Source organism: Lissotriton vulgaris, chromosome 1_2, assembly GCF_964263255.1.
Source record: "Lissotriton vulgaris chromosome 1_2, aLisVul1.2, whole genome shotgun sequence".
NCBI lineage: Eukaryota > Metazoa > Chordata > Amphibia > Caudata > Salamandridae > Lissotriton > Lissotriton vulgaris.
Window position 1 is genome coordinate 63123887 of NC_141686.1, and position 21093 is coordinate 63144979.

At 46.5% G+C, this 21093-nt stretch overlaps 1 protein-coding gene across 1 annotated transcript in view; it reads right to left on the minus strand.

Annotated features, from left to right (window-relative positions):
* TEAD4 (TEA domain transcription factor 4) overlaps positions 1-21093 on the minus strand; it is a 516557-nt gene that overhangs the window by 335512 nt on the left and 159952 nt on the right. The window lies entirely within an intron of this gene.

The following is a 21093-nucleotide window of genomic DNA, read 5'->3' on the forward strand; positions in this document are numbered from 1 at the left end:
TCAACGATATTCTTGATGGTCGATATTCTGTCTTTCGATATTATTTCAGTGATCCATTGCTGTGGTCCCAACCAAATCCATCTTCATTCAGGTAACTATATATATATCTATATATATATATATATCTATATATATCTATATATATATCTATATATATATATAGATGTATATCTATATATATATATATATATATAGATATATATAGATATATATAGATATATATATAGATATATATAGATATATATATAGATATAGATATAGATATAGATATAGATATAGATATATATATATACTTAACCCCTAGGCACTCAGATATTTAAAAAAAAAGGGGTATTCTGAAACCTTTTTATTATGACCCTCTAGTGCATAAAGCTGTCTTGCCAAAGGGCCTCGATAAACCAACCCTTTATGAAAGTCGAATCTGGTAGATCCTCTGAGCAACAGTCAAAAATAACTCCCAGAGCAACTAATAGTAATGGTAAGAAGTGTAAATGTTTCTCTGTGAGCTTGTGCTAGCGTTCAAATAAGAAAATTAGGATTTTGTATTTTATTCTAAGATACTGATGGAAAGGGGCGACCACTCGGTCCCCCAGAACGTATGGATGGGTGCCCCGATCCCCCCGGGAAACCATTTTGGGCGCGGGGCGTGGCTCGGCTGGTATGCCCAAAGTGGCGTAGCCGGGGCGCGCCCTTTCCCGCCCAGGAGGGGTTGTCCTAGACACCCGCACGGAAGACCACGCCCAGTAGGCGTACCGGAGGAGGGTCCCCGCCCTCCCGCAGACGGATAAAAGAGCGGGAATCCGAAGAAGCGTCCTCTTGTTCCTGTGCTCTGAAGGCTGCACCAACTCGTTGCTCGTGAGCCCTCGACGGAACAAGCGGAAATTTTGAGAACTTGTAATCTTGTTGTTTCTCTTTCAGGTATTTGGAGTACGAAGGATCCAGGACCTCGTTGGTCAACTAGAGCGGAGTACACAAAGCTATGGCCGGCAGGAAAGCAGGAGAGAGCTCCGAGTTGGAGAAGGTACTGCGCACCTTGTCGAACCGAATGGCGATCATGGACCGAAAACTCGGTAAAGTTGACTCGATCGGTCGGGGTTTGGCCGAAGTTAAAAAACAGTTAGGGGCCCAGAACAGCTCAGGCCGTCCTAAGAAGGTAATAGGCCCGGCCTTGCCGGGAGTCGTCCCTGAGGGTAGGGGGAAGCGTGTTAAGAGGAGGGCGGTTTCCGGGGAAGATCCGGTTCCTGAGGTACCCCCAGCCGCCCCCATCACACCGGCGGACAGCCCGGTACCAAGCCCAGATATAGGTTTACCAATCCCGGTTGTAATTACCCCTGTTAATGATGAGGAGATGCCCCCGGAACTGGCCATCCAGTTAGCAGCAGTGTTGCCCTGGCTCAAGAAGAAAGCGGGGGGGGGGCAGTGGCCGCGGGAGACCCGGCCGAGGAGGCTAGACTAATAATTGAGTAGTTACGGCAGTCGAGAGAAGCCGCGACGGCGAATGTTCCTCTTGTTTCCCCACAGGTGGCGCCGGGAGTGCCTGCGGTTAGCCGGGAAAAGGCGGCAGACACGACGGTCGAACCTGGTAAGCACACATTGCCAATGGCAGGGGAGGGTTCATTACCTTCAAGGCGCGAAAGGGTGGCCCAGCACATCCCTGCAGCCACAAAGGAACTGATATGGGGGGAGAAATATGTGAATATGTTTTCATTGTTGACTGACCATCGCGAGATGGAATATGCAAAATCCCAGAAGGATTTATGGCACCCCAGTGTATGGCGGGCCAAGATGGCGGAATTTAGGGTCGATGAGACCGTAGCAAATTGGGTAAAGGCCTTTTCGATATTTACGGCAGTCATGGGGGAACGAAAGCCTGAAGTCATGACCGAATTGTCCTGTTATCAGAATAGGATTATGGATTTTTATACCATGTATGAGGGGGACGAGTGGAAAGGATACGATATGAAATTCCGAAAAGCGAAAGAGTTTGATGCAACTTTGACCTGGGACTGCCTCGACTAGGTGTCATGGCACAAGCAGCTCTTGCCTGGGGCGGCAGGTACGTCCTCGCCGGGCGGGAGCGGGTCGGGGTCAGTTCGCCAAAAGCCCGCGGTGCCCTTTCGAGCGGGCGCCGGTGGGGAATTTCAGCCCAAGACCGGCGGGAATGGCAGCAAGCGGGGGGTTTGTTGGGGCTTCAATAGAGGCAACTGTAGCAGGCCCCAGGGAACATGTAGGTTCAGGCATGCGTGTGCGGGCTGTGGGAACTCCTCACACCCGGAGAGTAGCTGTAGATCTAAGAACAGTGGAACGGGAGGAAAAGGGGGGTCTAAGCAAGAGTGAGGTGATGCTTGGTAACCGATTGCCTACACCTGTTGATATCATGGCTCTGACTCCTTGGTTGAACAAATACCCTGATCATGTATCCGCCGGGGTGTTGAGGAATGGATTCCTATATGGCTTCAACATCCTGGCGGGGGATTTTCGGGGGGACTCTGTTTGTAAAAATCAGTTATCTGTCCAACATAACCCAAGCGAAGCAGCAAAGAAAATTTCCAAAGAAGTCAGCTTGGGGCGGGTGGCGGGGCCTTTTCATTGCCCGCCGGTGGCGGATTACGTGTGTTCCCCGCTAGGGGTGGTTCCAAAGAAAGACCCAGGGGAGTTTAGACTCATCCACAACTTGTCTGCCCCAAGGGGTTCTTCGGTGAACGAAGCCATTGACCCAGATGTCTGTTCGGTGCGGTACGCATCGTTCGACGATGCCATTGCCATGTTAAATCACCTGGGCCCCGGAGCGCTGATGGCGAAATCGGACATCGAATCGGCATTCAGGTTGCTCCCGGTACACCCACGAGACCAGCGCTTGCTAGGTTTTGCCTTTCAGGGGAGTTTTTACATGGATAAATGCATGCCTATGGGTTGCTCCATTTCTTGTGTGTGCCTATTTTGAAATGTTCAGCTGTTTTTTAGAGTGGGCATTCACCGAGGCCACAGGGCATAGGCACGTCATGCACTATGTGGATGACTTCCTGTTCTTGGGAGCAGCCGGCAATACGAAATGTGCGCAGGCGCTGCAGGACTTCTGCATCCTCATGCAGGAGTTCGGAGTCCCATTGGCACCAGGTAAGACGGTTGGACCATCTACTTCACTGAAGTTTCTGGGAATTGAGCTCGATTCTGTGGAAGGATGTTTCCGTTTACCGAGGGAAAAGGTGGCCAAGTTTAGGGCTTCCTTGACGCAATGCCTAGGCAAGGAGAAAGTGACCCTGCACCAGTTACAGCAAACGGTGGGACAGCTGAACTTTGCCTTAAGGGTGATACCAATGGCCCGCCCCTTCTCACGCTCTATTGCACAAGCTATGGTTGGCCTCAAGGAGGGACACCACCGTACGAGACTGTCGGCAGAGGTTCGCCAGGATATGCGCATTTGGTTGGCATTTCTGGCGGACTTCAACGGTCGAGTTGTGTGGAACAAACCACCAGCATCTTCGGATGAACTAGGTTTGTGGACCGACTCAGCTGGGAGCGTGGGATTTGGCGCCATCTTTGGTAACCGATGGTCGGCGCAAGTATGGCCGACGTGGTGGCACTCCAGCGGTCTGACAGGTAACATTGGGTTCTTGGAGCTATTTCCCATTTGGGTTGCTTTGATGGCATGGCCAGACGACTTTAGGGACCGCTCGGTGGTGTTTTGGTCTGATAATATGACTGTGGTTGAGTGCATTAATCAGCAGGCAGCCCGCTGCAAGTGGATCTTGAGATTGCTGAAAGAAATTGTTTTACGTTGCATGAAATTGAATGTACAGTTCAGGGCAAAACATGTGCCAGGCGTACTTAATTATGCAGCTAATGCACTCTCTCGTTCACACATGCAGGCTTTCAGGGGCTATCTACCCACAGCGGACCTAGTGGCGGCACCCTTCCCCGAAACGCTATGGCTAATCGGTGCTCCGGATTACAAGACCTCGTGGCAGCCAGCTTAGCTCCCAGGACAAGGAAGGCCTACGAAGGAGCGTTTCGTTCCTACTGCACATTTTTGGGTCCAACAGGGAGACAGAGCTGGGGTCAGGAGGAATCCTTCCTGGGGTTCCCGGTAGCGCTGCACAGAGAAGGCCGATCAGCGGCAACGGCCAATAGACATAGGACGGCCATTTCGTTCATGGCACAGCTGCACGGCATACGTGACCCGACGGGTTCCTTTTTGGTTAGGAAGGCACTCCGCGGCTGGCAACGCCTCGAGGGTCGCAAGTAGGATACGAGGCGCCCGATTGGCTTAGACAGATTGTCTCTGCTTTTAGCAAAGCTGGATGAGACGTGCTCCTCCCCTTTCGAAGCAGTTCTGTTCCGGGCAGCTTTCGCCTTGGCATTCCATAGGGCTATGCGGGTAAGCGAACTCGTAGCAAGGAACAAGAAGGATGTGGAGGGAGGCCTGTGCAGGGATCACTTACAAATAAGGGGTGATTCGATGGTAATCTCAATAGCTAGGTCCAAAACTGACCAGGGAGCTTTGGGAGATAGTGTTGTAGTACAGCGCGCACGAGGGTCCCCCACTTGTCCGGTAAAGTGTTTAGAGGAATACTTGGCACTGAGGACGGCTACATGGGGGGGAGCTTGCTTAGGCACAATGATGGCACCCCACTAACGAGATTTCAGTTTCAGAGGGTGCTAGCACTATCAATCGCTGCAGCGGGCATGGACCCGTGCGATTTTGGGACCCACTCATTTAGGATAGGGGCTGCTACTGAGGCTACAGCCCGGGGTCGGAGTGCAGAGGAAGTAAAACAGCTAGGCCGTTGGTCCTCGAATTGCTTCAAAAGGTATGTGCGATTGCACATGTTGTAGAAATCAATTGACATGCACTCATGCTTCTTGTCTTTTGTTTGAATTACAGTTTCGCGAGCCTGTCACGTGGGGCGGAATTGGAAGTCGACCCAACATCAGGAGACCAGCGGTCAAGGATCACCGACTGGAGAGAGAGTGGTATGGGTCGTGGGCCACTCATATGTGAGGCTCGCCGGGGACGTATTCAAGGCAGGTGACGCGACTCACGCATCTGGGGAATACGGGTACAGAGTGACCTTCCATGGGAAGGGCGGGCTCTGTTTTGACCAATTTCAATCGTTTTTGGAGGGTCTTTTAGGGCGGCAAAGGTCACCGCCATCTGTAGTCATAGTACACCTGGGGGGCAATGACTTAGTGAAGCTGGGAAGACGAGTGTTATTAGAACACATCCTGTCGGCAGTTAGCTGGTTGGCTAAGAAACTCCCGGGGTGCACGAATGCCTGGTCCCACATGATCCCCAGGAAGATTTGGCGGGGGGGTCTTTCAGTGTCAGCGTTGAACCACTCAGTGAAAAGGGTCAACAATAAAATTGGGAAATTGTTTCGCTCCGCGCAGTTGCATAGCATTCCTCACGGGTGTATTCGGGGTGATCACATGTATCTGAATGATGGGGTTCACCTGTCCAGGGAGGGGAATGATTTACTCATAGGAGACTTCATAGCATGGCTAAGGGGTTTGAGGAAGCATGACCTTTAGGAGGAGTGGGGGGGCCGGATAGTCGGTCATCTATCCGGCCTGTGGCGGTAAGGTCATGATCGGTGAGCAGTAATTTCAAGGTCCCTAGAGGGGGGCGCCACGCAGAATGGATGGGAGCGCCCGGGGGGAGGCGGCCATTGGCCCCTTCCACAGGGAGGCGGCACCCACTAAGGATGGGTCGCCTAGGGGGAGACGGCCACAGGCCCCTCCCAGGGGGGAGGCGGCCAGATGCCCCTCCTACGAATTTCCCGGGGGCCGGATATCCGCGACGGCGGAAGAGAGTGTGGGGATGGGGGGGAGTCCACGCTGTCCTTCCTACAGATACCTCACACGGGAACTCGGACGACCTTTAAGATGGCGTCGAGTGAAAGGGGGCCCCCACGACAAGGGAAGTTACAGTTGGCAATGAGGGTAAAGTCCTCTGCGCATGCGCCACTCACACCGTGAGGGCGGGATTTTGGTAGTAGGGATCTGACACCGGTTTAGACCTTGCAGTTGGCCCTTAATGCTAGGATGTACAATTTTAATTTAGAATGTATGCATTTTCAGGATGCTAGACTCGGCTAGGAAACCTTTGTATTAGAGATCTGTTAAGGTTAGCCAAAGAACATGTCTTCATCAAAATGTAATAAAAGTAAAATTGTACATAATTCATGAAACTTTTATTTAATGTTTTAAATTTTGTTTCATATTTTATTAAATACAGCCGGGGGGGGTAACTCCCCCCCGCCTTCCAAAATTCAAACCTGTGTCTGCCTTCTCCCATTGGGAAGTGGTGTTGGGAGGGGGTGGCGGGCATCCCGGCCATATGGAAAGGGGCGACCACTCGGTCCCCCCGAACGTATGGATGGGTGCCCCGATCCCGCCGGGAAACCATTTTGGGCGGGGGGCGTGGCTCGGCTGGTATGCCCAAAGTGGCGTAGCCAGGGCGCGCCCTTTCCCGCCCAGGAGGGGTTGTCCTAGACACCCGCACGGAAGACCACGCCCAGTAGGCGTACCGGAGGAGGGTCCCTGCCCTCCCGCAGACGGATAAAAGAGCGGGAATCCGAAGAAGCGTCCTCTTGTTCCTGTGCTCTGAAGGCTGCACCAACTCGTTGCTCGTGAGCCCTCGACGGAACAAGCGGCAATTTTGACCCACCCACCAGCCCCTATGGCAATGTTTGTTTAAATAAAGTTTGATTAGAAAGAAGTGTATAGGCCTTTTTTCCTTTGTAGAGAAGTAAGGGAATGCTTCATATAATGATGTTGCGTCTGCTTTTAGGACATTTTTTCCCTTTGTAGAAAGGTAAAGTTGATAACTCATCAAGGCTATGTCAGAATTTTTTCTTCCCTTAGTAGATAAAACAACTGTTGTATTTATTTTTTGGTCGGGCGGTAAGGTCATGATCGGTGAGCAGTAATTTCAAGGGCCCTAGAGGGGGGCGCCACCCAGAATGGATGGGAGCGCCCGGGGGGAGGCGGCCATTGGCCCCTTCCATGGGGAGGCGGCACCCACTAAGGATGGGTCGCCTAGGGGGAGACGGCCATAGGCCCCTCCCAGGGGGGAGGCGGCTAGATGCCCCTCCTACGAATTTCCCGGGGGCCGGATATCCGCGACGGCGGAAGAGAGTGTGGGGATGGGGGGGAGTCCACGCTGCCCTTCCTACAGATACCTCACACGGGAACTCGGACGACCTTTAAGATGGCGTCGAGTAAAAGGGGGCCCCCACGACAAGGGAAGTTACAGTTGGCAATGAGGGTAAAGTCCTCTGCGCATGCGCCACTCACACTGTGAGGGCGGGATTTTGGTAGTAGGGATCTGACACCGGTTAAGACCTTGCCGTTGGCCCTTAATGCTAGGATGTACAATTTTAATTTAGAATGTATGCATTTTCAGGATGCTAGACTCGGCTAGGAAACCTTTGTATTAGAGATCTGTTAAGGTTAGCCAAAGAACATGTCTTCATCAAAATGTAATAAAAGTAAAATTGTACATAATTCATGAAACTTTTATTTAATGTTTTAAATTTTGTTTCATATTTTAATAAATACGGCCTTCCAAAATTCAAACCTGTGTCTGCCTTCTCCCATTGGGAAGTGGTGTTGGGAGGGGGTGGCGGGCATCCCGGCCATATTTTGTATTTCCCGCATAATAGATGGGGATAGTCTGGAAGCAAGTGGGAGCATGGCCCTTAGCAAATTTAGAATATAAATAACTACTCATATATATATATAGTTACCTCCAACAACTGTTTAATGCACATGACAATGAGTAGAGCAGGAATGAGCAAGATAGAATAAAGTGATTATGTACTAGAACCGGTGAATAGCTTAAGAGATAATAGAGTGAGATTGCTTTTGTGATAGATGAATTTTCATAGAGGGTGGCCTTAGAGACTCATGTATTTATCTATTGAATCGGTATTGTATTTGTACTAATTTGTTTTTATATCTATTGTAGGGAGAAAATTGTTGACCCCTCACATATGACAGAAAAATATTGAAAAGTCCTGATAAAGATGGTGTAACAAGCTGTATCCATCGAAACGCGTCGACGCATTTTTCTAGTACAATCTGGGAATCCAACACTGTTGTTGAAATATAGATTGTATCTATGTATAAAACAAAGTACTAATACAGGAAATCGGATGTACAATTGTATTGAACAAGTCTCATGTCTTACATGTTTCTGTCTATCTTTAATTATGCGGGTCATAATTAGGATGTATTAGTTTGATTTTATGTATATACTTTTGTATTCTGTAAAAAAAAAATGTATTGTATGATGCATATGATATTGTGTTTTTAATGTACCAGAATAACCAATTCTTGGAATAAAAGTTTAATGTACTTACATTTGGTTGCATAGCAATTGTTTTTAAATGTGTTGAATTTTAGCCAGACTTCAATTTAGATCAAGGGGATTGTTTTGTATTCAGGTATTTGAACCTCATTTCCCTTGATAAGATTAAGGGGTATCTCTCATTCTTTTATACACTCCCTATTAGTGGCTGGGATTTTACTATCAAACCCGAGGAAGAAGGGGTGGGGTACTTCTCACTTGCTATGCCACTGCCTGCTTGAGTGTCCGCCGCACAGTGGGAGGCAGCATGCTGTCACAGGGGCTCGCGCTTTTTGTTGACTGTGGGGCTGCCTCCCAAACCACTCGCAATTTACAATTGGGTGCTATATGGGAGGAGGTGTGGTGCAGCGGCTAGGTTGGCTGACTACAGAACAATGGGGCTCGGGGGTTCGTGCTCCGGTGGCAAGTTGCCCAGCACCATGTGACTTGGGCAGTAGCTAGCTTAATCTTCCCGATGGCCCCCTGCGCCTTGACTTCCTCGGGTAATTGTTCGCGCTTTACAAATACTGGATTTCATTTAATTTCATATGCTTACAGCTGGATCTGCTATGTAACCATGATGAATTATGATTATATTATATCTCTCCACAGGAGAAGTGGATTCTCTAAAGGTTTGGTGACCACTTTATATGTTTTGTATTGTTTTAAGTACTGCTTGTCATTTTTGACAGTGATTAGCAGAAGTGACTGAATATTGGTCCTGATGAATGCCCCTACACCTCGGAGAAGGGTATTTTGAGGGCAGAAACATGTTGAGCAAAGACCATAAAAATTGCAGGGTTGAACCTACGCCTTCCTAAGCACTTGCTTTTGCAAAGCTTTTATTCTAACCCCGAAAGACAACAATAAAGTCTGATGTCTGTTGTGGAGTTAGTTTTATTTCACCTATTTTCTTGATTACGATAGTTACACTTCAGGTTTTTTCACACTCTGTACTGCTGACTCATATTAGGTTACATCAGATCCTTCAACGAGCTCCTCCGAATTTGTTTTATAAGTCATAGCTGGCACCACAACTTTTTGTCGTGGTGTTAGGTGGAACCCTAAGATGAAGCATGCCACCTTTGGGTGAGGGTTTTCATCCTAAAAATGAAATATCCCTTTACTTCCTAGGCTACACTCAAACCCTCAAGCTGTTTGTTTAGACCCAGATATTTCATTTTGTCTTTTTGATTGTATTTTGGGAGAGAATACCAGCTGGTCTTAAAATCTCCCTGGGCCATCCTTGAGTTTTTTACATGAACTTAAATACAACAAGGACAATAATTCATCTGAACAGAGTGATTTGTATGTAGAATTACTGTTTTGTGTGGAGTTAGCATGTCTGTGAGTGCCCAAAGCTCATGCCGGGGAGGAAGCTGTGGACAGCACAAGTTGAAGGACCTGGGGTTAATTATTTTATAGCTACATGTTTCCATCTGCCCTTACCATAAAACTGCGGGAAACATTGACAGACAAAGGAAACTGAATGAGAAGGAGTTATGCTAGAACAATAGTTTAGAGCAGGAGGCATCTGCAGCACTAGACGACGAACATAAAATAAAATAAAAGAATGAAGGTAAAGACAAGGTGTAATGATGCTGCATGATATTGGAAAATAAGACCCAGGGCAAGATGCCTCTGAACTTTTTCCACTGTGTTGCATGTACAGTGAGCTTAATCCTTCTATATTAAAAACTGGGGGAGGGGCGTGGCCAGGCAAGGGGGGCGTGGCCAAACAAGATGGCTGGATGGATGTGATCCACGCCTGCTCCGGAGCCCCGTAACTGTCGGACACGACCAAACTTCAGTTAGAGGACCACAAACTACAGGCAACAAACTGAGAAGACTCAGCAATGTTGTTGAGAGCCCGGGCGTTCAAGCGCAGAAAGTCTTCATTGAGGACCTGAGGATTTTATGATGTGGGCCCAAGATGACGCCAACGATCTGGTCCGCGTGGCGCCCGGAGAGCAAATAAGTCTCAGCTGCCTCTGCAGGACTTGGAGAGACACAAATCTGAAGCAGACCTACCATGAGTTTGGAGTGAAAAAGGAGGCTACATAGAGCGCTGCCACACAAAGCTATACCACACGCCTGATCCTAAGATGGCCGCTTCAGGCTGATTTTGGCAAGAACCACCAATGACTCACCTGACAAACGGCCATTTCAAAGCATTCAGACACACTCTCCCTGCTTTAATTACACCTAACAGACCACCTTTTATCACTATCAAACATATAATCAGCCTTCCATCAGTTTTCCAACAAACACCCTCCTCTCCCTTCTACCATAATAACACTAACGCACAACACACACTGCACACCACCACACTTTGTAACTCTTGCAACAAACCAGTCTAAGATAAACACTCTCACCTCTACTTCATTCCCTCCTACACACAACATACACTCTACTCATAAACACATCACACCCCCTCTACGTCACAACCTCCTCTCACAAACAATACTACACAACCAAATCCATTGCATGAAACATATACATCAGCAACCTTTTTCACTACTCCTCAAAAGCAAAACATATCACAAACACCAGCACAAGAAGATCTTCAAAGCTCAACACCTCATAATACTTACCATCACAAAATACAAACATATACCCACTGTTCAAACCACAGAAAGGAACAAACTCCAATGCCAAGCTTTCACTCTTCCGCCACACCTAACACAGATACAGCAATACAGCACCTCTCTTCTAACCGCCTCTCATCCATTGGACAATTTAGAACATTACTACATGACCCACATGCTGCACCACCTCCCCTGACTCATACACGTTCCGCCTTAAACACATGCTAAAAATATAAGCAGCATGCCACACCACAACTTTGCTTCCCCATGTCTACTTCACAACAATGTCACACACACAAAAGCAATACAGCACTCCAACTCACTCTCAAACACCATCTCCAACACATACACATGCAGACCCATCAAAATGCCTTCTTAGCATGCTGGATGAGGACCACGATACAGAACAGCTACACGATTGCTATCCTAACACAGCTAATACCAGCTGCTACAAACCCACACAATACTGATCACTCTTCTACCAAACAAAGTCCCACTATCACCAAAGGTCACTCACTAAACTGTCTACTAATAAATGCTTGATCCCTCTCTAAAAACAAGCATCACATCTACGACCTTCTCACCGATGCAAAAGCAGACATACTATTCATAACAGAATCATGGTTGGGAGAAGATATGGCTCCAGTCCTGCATGAAGCCATTCCTCTAGGCTATCAAATAATCACCCAAAAACGTATAGCCAAAAAAGGAGGTGGTCTAGCTGTTGTATTCAGGCAAACAATACATATCACTAAAATTGACAACATCTCCATAAAGAATTGTGAGGCTCTTCTAACAAGATGCAATCCTGCACCGTCTTCCTCCTGTAACTTCCTGCTCCTTTACAGACCTTCACCTAGCAAGGCAACATTCCCAGACACACTTCTAGACACAGTTTCAAACCTGATAACAATACACTCGAACCTATGCGTTCTGGGTGACCTTAACATTTTGTTTGATAAACCCAATATGACCCATCCAAAAACTATAATCACCGGCCTAGACGCATTGAACATGCATCAGATTGTCCACAATCCGACACACACAGCTGGACATATCCTAGATGTCATTTGTGCTAATACTAAACTAGTTACCTTTCAAACTATAACTCCAGTCACATGGTCAGACCACCACTTGCTTGCCTTCCAACATAAAACAACGCTAAGCGACTCACCTAAAACTACCTTACATCCATCCACCTATTGGCCGTGGAACTCAATTTGGAACACTTGTAACACTTGGAAACACAACTAACATCCAGTACAAATCTGGAAACCATAAATTCTGTTCAAAATCTATATGAGTGGCTACAGGAAGATTTGACATCCTGATACCACTCAAAACCAAACAACAGAACAAAAGAAAAAAACGCCTTGGAGAATCATGGAAATAAAAGACATAAACAACAAATTAGAAAGCTGCAACGTACCTGGCTCAAAACAAACGCCAAACAAGACAAACTTCACCTACAGAAAATTAACAGAGTATACAAGTCTGCTATCAAAAAAGCTAAGAGGTACTATTCAGACAGAATTCAAAACGCTAAATGTGCAAAAAAAGAATTCTATAAAATACTCAATGAATTTCGCAAACCAAATTGCCTAGAAGGAACTCATCCTGTTACTCAAGATTTCACAGACAAAGTGACAAATCATTACACGGACAAAGCAGACACGTTGGAATCGTACTTAAAACAGAAACAAAGCACCAGCACTAACCCTTGTACAAAACAACAATCCAAGAATGCTCTAATCAAGCCTCTCCGTTCCTTCCAAAACATCTCACACAAAGAATTTATGGACCTGGTAAAAGCAAGCAGGCCTGCCGGCAGCCCTTCTGACCCCTGTCTGCCACAAACTTTCAAGACAATTATTTCTACAACCTCTGCTGCCACTCGAGTAAGAAGATTCATCAACGATTCCTTAACTACTGGAATATTTCCAGAAGAACTCAAAAAGTCATACATACGCCTCTTACTGAAGAAAACAAACTTGGACCTGCTGAATCCTGACAACTACACACCCATTACAAATGGACCGGTCCTGGGCAAACTGATAGAAAGAGCAGCATTCGCCCAGATGTCACAATTCATTGAAGAGAATGACATACTTTCAGACTTCCAAACAGGATTCTGTCCGGGAAGAGGCACCCTCCTTGCCATCTGGGATGACCTAAAGAATACAGTTGACCGCAACGGGGTTGCTGTACTACTCCTCTTGGACCTCTCAGCTGCCTTTGACACGGTTGACGATGACACTCTGAAACAAAGACTCTATGAAGCCGGCATAAAGGGAACTGCTCTACACTGGATCGCGGCCTACCTTTGAAAGAGAACTAATGTCATCCATACCCCACCTTTCTCATCCAAACCATACTCCACGAAAGCAGGGGTCCCTCAAGGTTCTATCATCTCGCCCATGCTTTTCAACATCTACATGAAGTCATTACCTGCACTGATCAATAAATTTCACCTCACGTGCTATAACTATACAGATGACATGCAAATACTCCTTCAACTGGAATCCCCCAACAACATTGGAAAATCACCAATTTTCAGTTGTCTCAGAGCTGTGGAGCAGTGGATGACTTGGAGCCATCTCAAATTGAATGCTTTAAAAACTTAAATACTCACGTGTGGCGACTGGAAACATTACAACCCGCTCGCCGCATGGCCTGATGAACCGGGTCACTGCCTAAAGTATCTAAGGAAGTAAGAAACCTCGGAATGACCATGGACTCCAAGCTGTCGATGAATGCCCAAGTGGATAAACTAGCAAGATCAAGATTTGCTACTATAAAAACGCTGTGACGAATTTTCCCTCATTTGAGATTTCCCCACTAGGTCCAAGCTACCATCTCCCTTGTTCTGTCCAAACTCGATTACGCCAATAGCCTCTACCACGGATCACCTTTAACGACCATGAAAAGACTACAACGGATTCAGTACTCGGCTGCCAGACTACTCTTGCATATCAAACCGCGAGACCACATCTCCCCTGCCTTGAAAGCCCTGCATTGGTTACCGTTTGCCTGAAGATCCACCTTCAAGCTGCTTTGTATCGCCCACAAAGCAATACATGGAATAGGACCACTCTTCATCAGGAATAAAATCACAAAACGCATTCAACAAAGGAACCTCCACTCTAAAGGAGCATCTCACCTAAAAATCCCACCATACAAGAAAAAAACCAAGGGTGGCACATCCTTCTCTGTTCAAGCAGCCAAACTATGGAACTCTTTACCCCCAACATAAGGTCCACCGACAACCACCTTATCTTCAGAAAACTACTCAAGAATTGGCTCTTCCCCACATAAGTATCATACGCAAACAGAAATTTACAGCATATCCCTCTGCATACAATCATTTTTTCACAATAGATATGTGCCTATCTTTGTGGTTTACTTTGTATAAACATGTAAAATAATTATGTTCTTGAGAGAAAAAAAAATAAAAAATTAAAATTAAAAAATCATCTTTGGTCTACATGTACATACTTCCATTGTGCATCTATGTACCTTCCATGTACTTGAATCTGTGTATCTGTTACTTTTCTCCTGAAAAAGCATATCCAATGCACTACCCTATTTCTCATCCTGTGCTTCTATTAATATCTTTAATCTACATATACTTACCTCCTTTATGTTCTATATACTTTCAATGTAATTATGGATCTATATATTTATCACTTTCTTCTAATTTAGCATTTCCAATGCACTACCCTATTTTTCAGCCTATACTTCGCTCAGTATATCTTCTAGCCCAACCTTCTGACTCATCTCAAACTTCTTCTACTACTTCTTCCAATGCACTACCCTGTCTCTCATCCTATACATCTATCAATATATCCTCTACATCCACTCTCTCATTTATCCCAAACCCTATACCACTACTATGATTGCCAAAATAACCCTTTCTAGACTCTCTCCTACTCTACCCCTCCTTGCATCATCTGACACGTCTTCTACTATACCGATCCCCTAAAACAAACCGTTCTAAACTCTTCCCTCTGAGTCCTCCCCTCCAAGAATCCTTTTTACTCATCCAAAAGCCTCCTCCTACTGCTAAGACCTAAAACAAATCCTTCACTCTTTTATCCCTCCACTATCCTTTTCAATCGAAATTAACAGACTAACATGTTCACTTCTCAAATTTCATATTAAACTATACGAATATACTACCCAAATAACTGAATAACATATCCACTACTCAAATTACTTCATATTTTTTACTATACTAATTTTCAACAGTATCCTTTATGGGTTATGTAGTGGCGAGCTACTCGCCAGAAAAGCGCTTCAATACCCATCAAGTGCTATATGAATGCAAATCTTTCTTCCCCTTTTATCCCTCCGCTATCCTTCTCACTCCAAGTAACTGACTAATATCCACCACTGAAATTACTTCATATTTCACCATATTAATTCACCACTAATCCTATGTAGGCTTCATGAATAGCGTGTGTCAACAAGCGCTATATAAATACAAACCTTTGTCCTCCTCTATCCTTCTGATATCATTCCAAATCCAATTAACTGACTAACCTATCCATCACTTGAAATGTACTTGTATGTTTCACTATACTAATTCAACACTAATCCTCTATGGGTCCCGGAGTAGCGTGCTACTCGTCAAAAAAGTGCTTCGATGCCAGGGGTGGTAAGTGCTATATAAATGTAATTACAATACAATACAAAGAGGCTGAAGAGCGGAGGGGGGACTGCATGCCCAAGAGAGGAAGGCCAACAATGCAGCCCTAATGCCACCAAAAAAAGCAGCGAACAAGGTCTATAACTTCTTCGCACCAACAGAAAAGATGCAGCACAGGGACGAAGGAGGGCAGACAGGTTATATGGCCATCACCAGAGAGGATCTAGTGGCCTCACTTAGGGAGTTCAAAACCGAGCTATGTGCAGAGATTAAGGAAGACCTACGAACCTATAAGGACCAATTAAAGGCTGATCTCAACGAGCGCATGTCTGACCTACAGCAAGATGTGGATTCTATGAGCTCCAGGGTCCTGGAGATAGACGAGATAAAAGAGATGGACACCTGCACGCTTCGGCTACAGGAGAAACAACAGGTCCTCCAGACACAACTCCAACAGGCACTCCTGAAGGCGGAATATTAGAAAACAGGTCCTGGAGGGAGAACATTTGCAAAAGGGACCTGGAGGAGTTCTCAGAAGGGCCAGACTTGGAGGCCTTTGTGGTGGGGCTCTTCGCCGAAATTCTGAGCCCGCGTCAGATGAAGAATAAGACCGACAGAGCAGCAGGCAGGCGAGAGCTGACGCACTTGTGATGTTTTGGTCAAACTACACTCTTTCAAAACAAAACAAACGATTCTGCAAGCCGCCAGGGATGAATAAGAGACCTCTTTACAAGGTTACAAGTGCCTACTGTTCCAGGACTAGGCCCCCTCTACGTTGGCGCGCAGACAACAACTCAGACCGATAACGACTAAACTCAGAGAAGACAATATACACTACAGATGGACTTTTCGCTTTGAACTCAATAACAAGTCCCAGCACATCTCTGACCTGGAGGCAGGTCTCTGCATTCTAGGTCTCCCTATCCCCGAGGACGAGGGAGGCCAAGGTCATGCGAAAGGATTGGATATGACAAAAGGTGCCAACCGCCATTGGCGCAGGATTTCCAAAGGCAAGCCCAGCCACAAATGAAGTCCGAGGAACAACGGGAACAAGGGAAGAAATCCGTTTAACTTTAGGGTAATATTACCCCTGGACATACACAATACAGGGTGTCTGACTGATGAGCTCCCCCACACTGGTTCATTACAAACGTCTCTGCGTACTGGGCCGCAGTTCAACATAACTCGAGCTGGTCTTCAAGACACGAAAGGACCGACAGCCGGGGGTTCAGGCACTGTCCGAGTCGCACGTTATCATGTACTTTTTCTTCAAGAATGTATTTGCTGAGAGCCCGTTGGCTGCTCAGCTGAAGGTTTTAGGGCTTTTCTGTTTTTTCTATTTTGGGTGGGGGGTAGAGACCTGGTGGTGGATTTAAAGGCCAGTCGGTCAGATCATGTGGGATGAGAGTGAGGGGATCCTCTTTGAGGCCAGTCCGGGTGGATGCAAATCACTAGGGTGGGGGCGAGCGGGGAGCTCGAAGATGACTGAAAGGATGCAAGAGAGGGAGAGGGATTAGCTGACTATAAGATGGTTGCAATAGCTTTGTGGAACGTAAAAGGCTTGAATTTGCCGGTCAAACAGCAGAAAATTTGGAAGTATCTAATAGACCACCAGTTCGAGGTGGTAGCACTGCAGGACACACACCTTAAAAAACGAGGTGTTGCATCCCCGCCATAAAAGCTACCCCTTAATCTATAGATCATCTGCCAGCTCTAAACAGAAGGGAGTCGCACTCTTATTCCTCAGCACTGCAAAATTCCAACCTGCGGCAATAAAGGCAGATAGAAAGGGCAGGGTAATCATGGTAAAGGGAAATTTGAAAGGCAGACTCTGTACTTTTATTTCCCCATACACCCCCAATACAGGGCAATCTAAGTTTTTATCCTCCCTAAAAGACCTGATGGGCGGGTTCACAGAGGGCCAGACAATACTCATGGGCGACTTTAACCTGAACATGCCAATATGGACAGCACTCACACACACAAGGCGGCCACAAGCAACTTCCCCAAAGGGATCAAACAAAGCCCTAAGGCTGAGGAGCGCATGGCAGACGCTCAATCCCACCACCAAAGACTTCAGCTTCTTCTCACATATACACTTGACCGATTCCAGGTTAGATTACATCTGAATAAGTCAATACCCACTAGGCTCCATCCAGGCGGTGAAGATACTTCCAATCACTATCTCTGACCATAGTCTAGTGACCATCAATTTGTCTTGGAGATGTAACGGGGCAGGCACTCAGAGATGGTATTTCCCAGTCTTGCTTCGAGAGGAGCTGAGGGAAATCATTTCCAACTACTTTGAACTTAATCAGCCCCAGGATTCCTCACCCCAAAACAACTGGGATGTGTTAAGGCAGTCCTCAGAGGTAAATGTATTGAGCTCAACTCCACATTGAATAAACAGAGGGCTAAGGAAAGGGGGAATTGGAGGTGGAACTAGAGAAGGTAGAAAGAGACCAAAAGAAGGCGCCTTCTCGGGTACTACAAAGGCAACTTAGTGCATTGCAGGGGACAATTTAAGCGATCTATTCAAACAGGGCAGAATACACATTGTTACGGCTCCAGCAGATATCTTATGCCCAAGGAGGTAAGGTGGGAACTCACCTAGCAAGACAGCTATGGGAAAAAATTGAACGAGAATACATAGGGGGCATCTGTGATGAAGAGGGTAACTTAACTCACAAGGATGAAGCAAAAGCATCCATATTTGGAGGGTTCTATAAAGATTTATACGCAGGCATACTCCCAGATACAGAGCTGCAAAAACAATATTTAGACACACTGGAGTTGCCCCATGTCCCACTATCGGAGAAAGACCAACTAAACAGCCTGATTACTTCAGAAGAAGTAGGAAAAGCAATTGCAAAACTCAAATTACACAAATCCCTGGGGCCCGATTGGTTGACGGCACACTTTTATAAAACATACGCGTCAGAGCTTATACCCCACCTCACCTCGTTATTTAATGCAATAGCGGAGGACTCTATGGTATTGAAATCTATGGCTGAAGCAGTTGTCACAGTTATTCCCTAACCCGGAAGTTGTGCCTCCTACCGGCCTATTGCTCTGTTAAATTTAGACGCCAACATTTTCTCAGCAATATTGGCCTTGAGAATAGAAAACATAATGCCAGCACTAATCCACCCTGATCAATTTGGCTTCATAAAGGGAAGACAGACGCACGAAAATATCCGGCGGACATTACACCTGATTGAAAAGGTTTCTAAATATAAAATCCCGGCAATCGCTGGTGGGCCTAGATAACGAGAAGGCCTTTAACAGGGTGCATTGGTCGTTTCTCTTTCTAACCCTACAACATTTTGGGTTCGGGGAAAAGTTGATTAACATGGTCAGGGCTAATTATAAGCACCCACATTCCCGAGTTCAGGTTAACGGGTCTTTGTCACACCCATTTGCACTTAGCAGAGGTACAAGACAGGGCTGCCCGCTTTCCCCTCTTCCATTTGCCCTGAGCATAGAACCATTGGCAATTCAATTCAGGGCAAACCCGGAGATCAAAGGTATACACTTTGGGGGTATAGAACACAAGGCATTGCTCTTCGCGGATGACATCCTGAAAATACTCATGGACCAGGCCCTTTATTAAGGGCATTACAGGCAGAACTGCGTAAATATGAGGCGGTAGCAGACTTAAAACATAATTTATCAAGAATTTGTTCATCCTAAATCTTACAATCCCTGAAAGGGACGCCCTGCATCTCTGGGGACAGACCCCCTTTCAATGGGCCAAACGCTCCTTTCTATATTTAGGTATCCAGCTCACCCGAGGATGAAGGATCTCTATAAGGCCAACTATCCCCCCCTGCTGTCTCAACTCCAACAAGATCTCAAGCGCTGGAAACCGCTGTTCCTCTCTTGGCTCGGACCAATAAATGCCATAAAAATGACAATGCTCCCAAAATTACTTTATTTGTTCCAGGCGCTTCTGGTCGACCAGGATCGTGAGCTCCAACCCAAGCTTTGTTCTCTTATTACTAAATTCATTTGGCAGAATGGAGGGTCTTGTCTCATGTTTCATGCTCTACAACGCCTGAAGAAAGGGTGGGGGGGTGGCGCTACCAGACTTCTCCCTGTACTACAAAGCATCCCAATTTAGGGTGATGGTAGAGTGGTCCATGAGGGAGTCTGACAAACATTGGCTTCACATGGACAGTGCGATAGTGGGAAGGTTGATCTGGGACATGCTTTGGAAGCAGAAAAAGGAGAGGCCGGCCAATCCGCACATTAGCACCCCGACGCGCACCACACTTAAGGTTTGGAACGAAGTCACAAGGGATGGGGGCTAGACTTTCTTCCCTTCACTGTATACCCCTATACACTTCAACACTGACTTTTCCCCAGCACTACGAGAGGGCCCATTTGACCCTTGGTGGGAGGGGGGCTGCCTGATGGTCTCGAACCTGTTTCACAATTTTGACATACTCACATTTGAGAGCTTCCAAAGAGAGTTCCATGTTCCCAGCATCGACCAATTCCAATATCTTTAACTCAAACATTGGGTATCCCAGCCACAGAGAAGAGAATTCGCCACTAGAGAGCGTACCCCGGTTAGAACAGCTGGTACAGAGGGCGGGCAACATGAAAGGGGCAATTCCCTCACTCTATGCCTCGCTGCTTTCGACAGTACACGCTCCGAGGGCGCGCTACATGTCTTTTTGGGAGCAGATGGTCGGATGGGATATTACAGAAGAGGACTGGAAACACTTATGGTCGGATATCACCAAGAGCAATCACTCAGTGGCCTTGAGAGAGGCTCATTACAAGACCCTTTTCAATTGGTACCTCTGTCCCACTAAACTCAAAAACATTTTTCCAGAGACCTCCGATCTCTGTTGGCGGGGTTACGGTCTTCTCTGGGATTTCTGCCACATATGGTGGGACTGCCCTACTATCCGAACATTCTGGGAGGAAATCCTAACACACCTTAAAGCAGATAAGGCAATAATGTGGGCCTGTCTAGGGGCAGATAAGATCGACAATCGTGGCGGCTTGAAAAAAAAGGAGGCTGTGGCTGTGGCACTCACGTTTATGGAGAATTCTCACTATGAAAAGATTAGCAGAGTTTTTCAGAGATGAATATAATTTTTTTGAATATAAAGGGGGCCCACTGGTCTCCTTTCTCTCACGCGGACTCCCCTCTGCAGTGGGACACCTTCTGTACGAGCCATGCTTCTCTTCCAGTTCTAGGTTAACCAGGGTACGGGCCTGATTATGCCCCTACGCACATGAGGTTGTCCCGGGCCATACATAGTACTAGTTGAGCCAGAGGAGGGCTCTACCCTTCTATCCGACAATTGCCTAACTATTCAACAGTACATTTCAAAGAATCATCAGTTTTGGGCTTTGTTTACAAAACCTATTTGCTTATCTTGATGTACCAAAATAGATATGATTTGAATTGAGGGAGCGATGCATTGGGACTTCTTAAAAAGAGAAGCTGAATCTTAATTAGATGTTAATGCTCATATGAAGTTCCG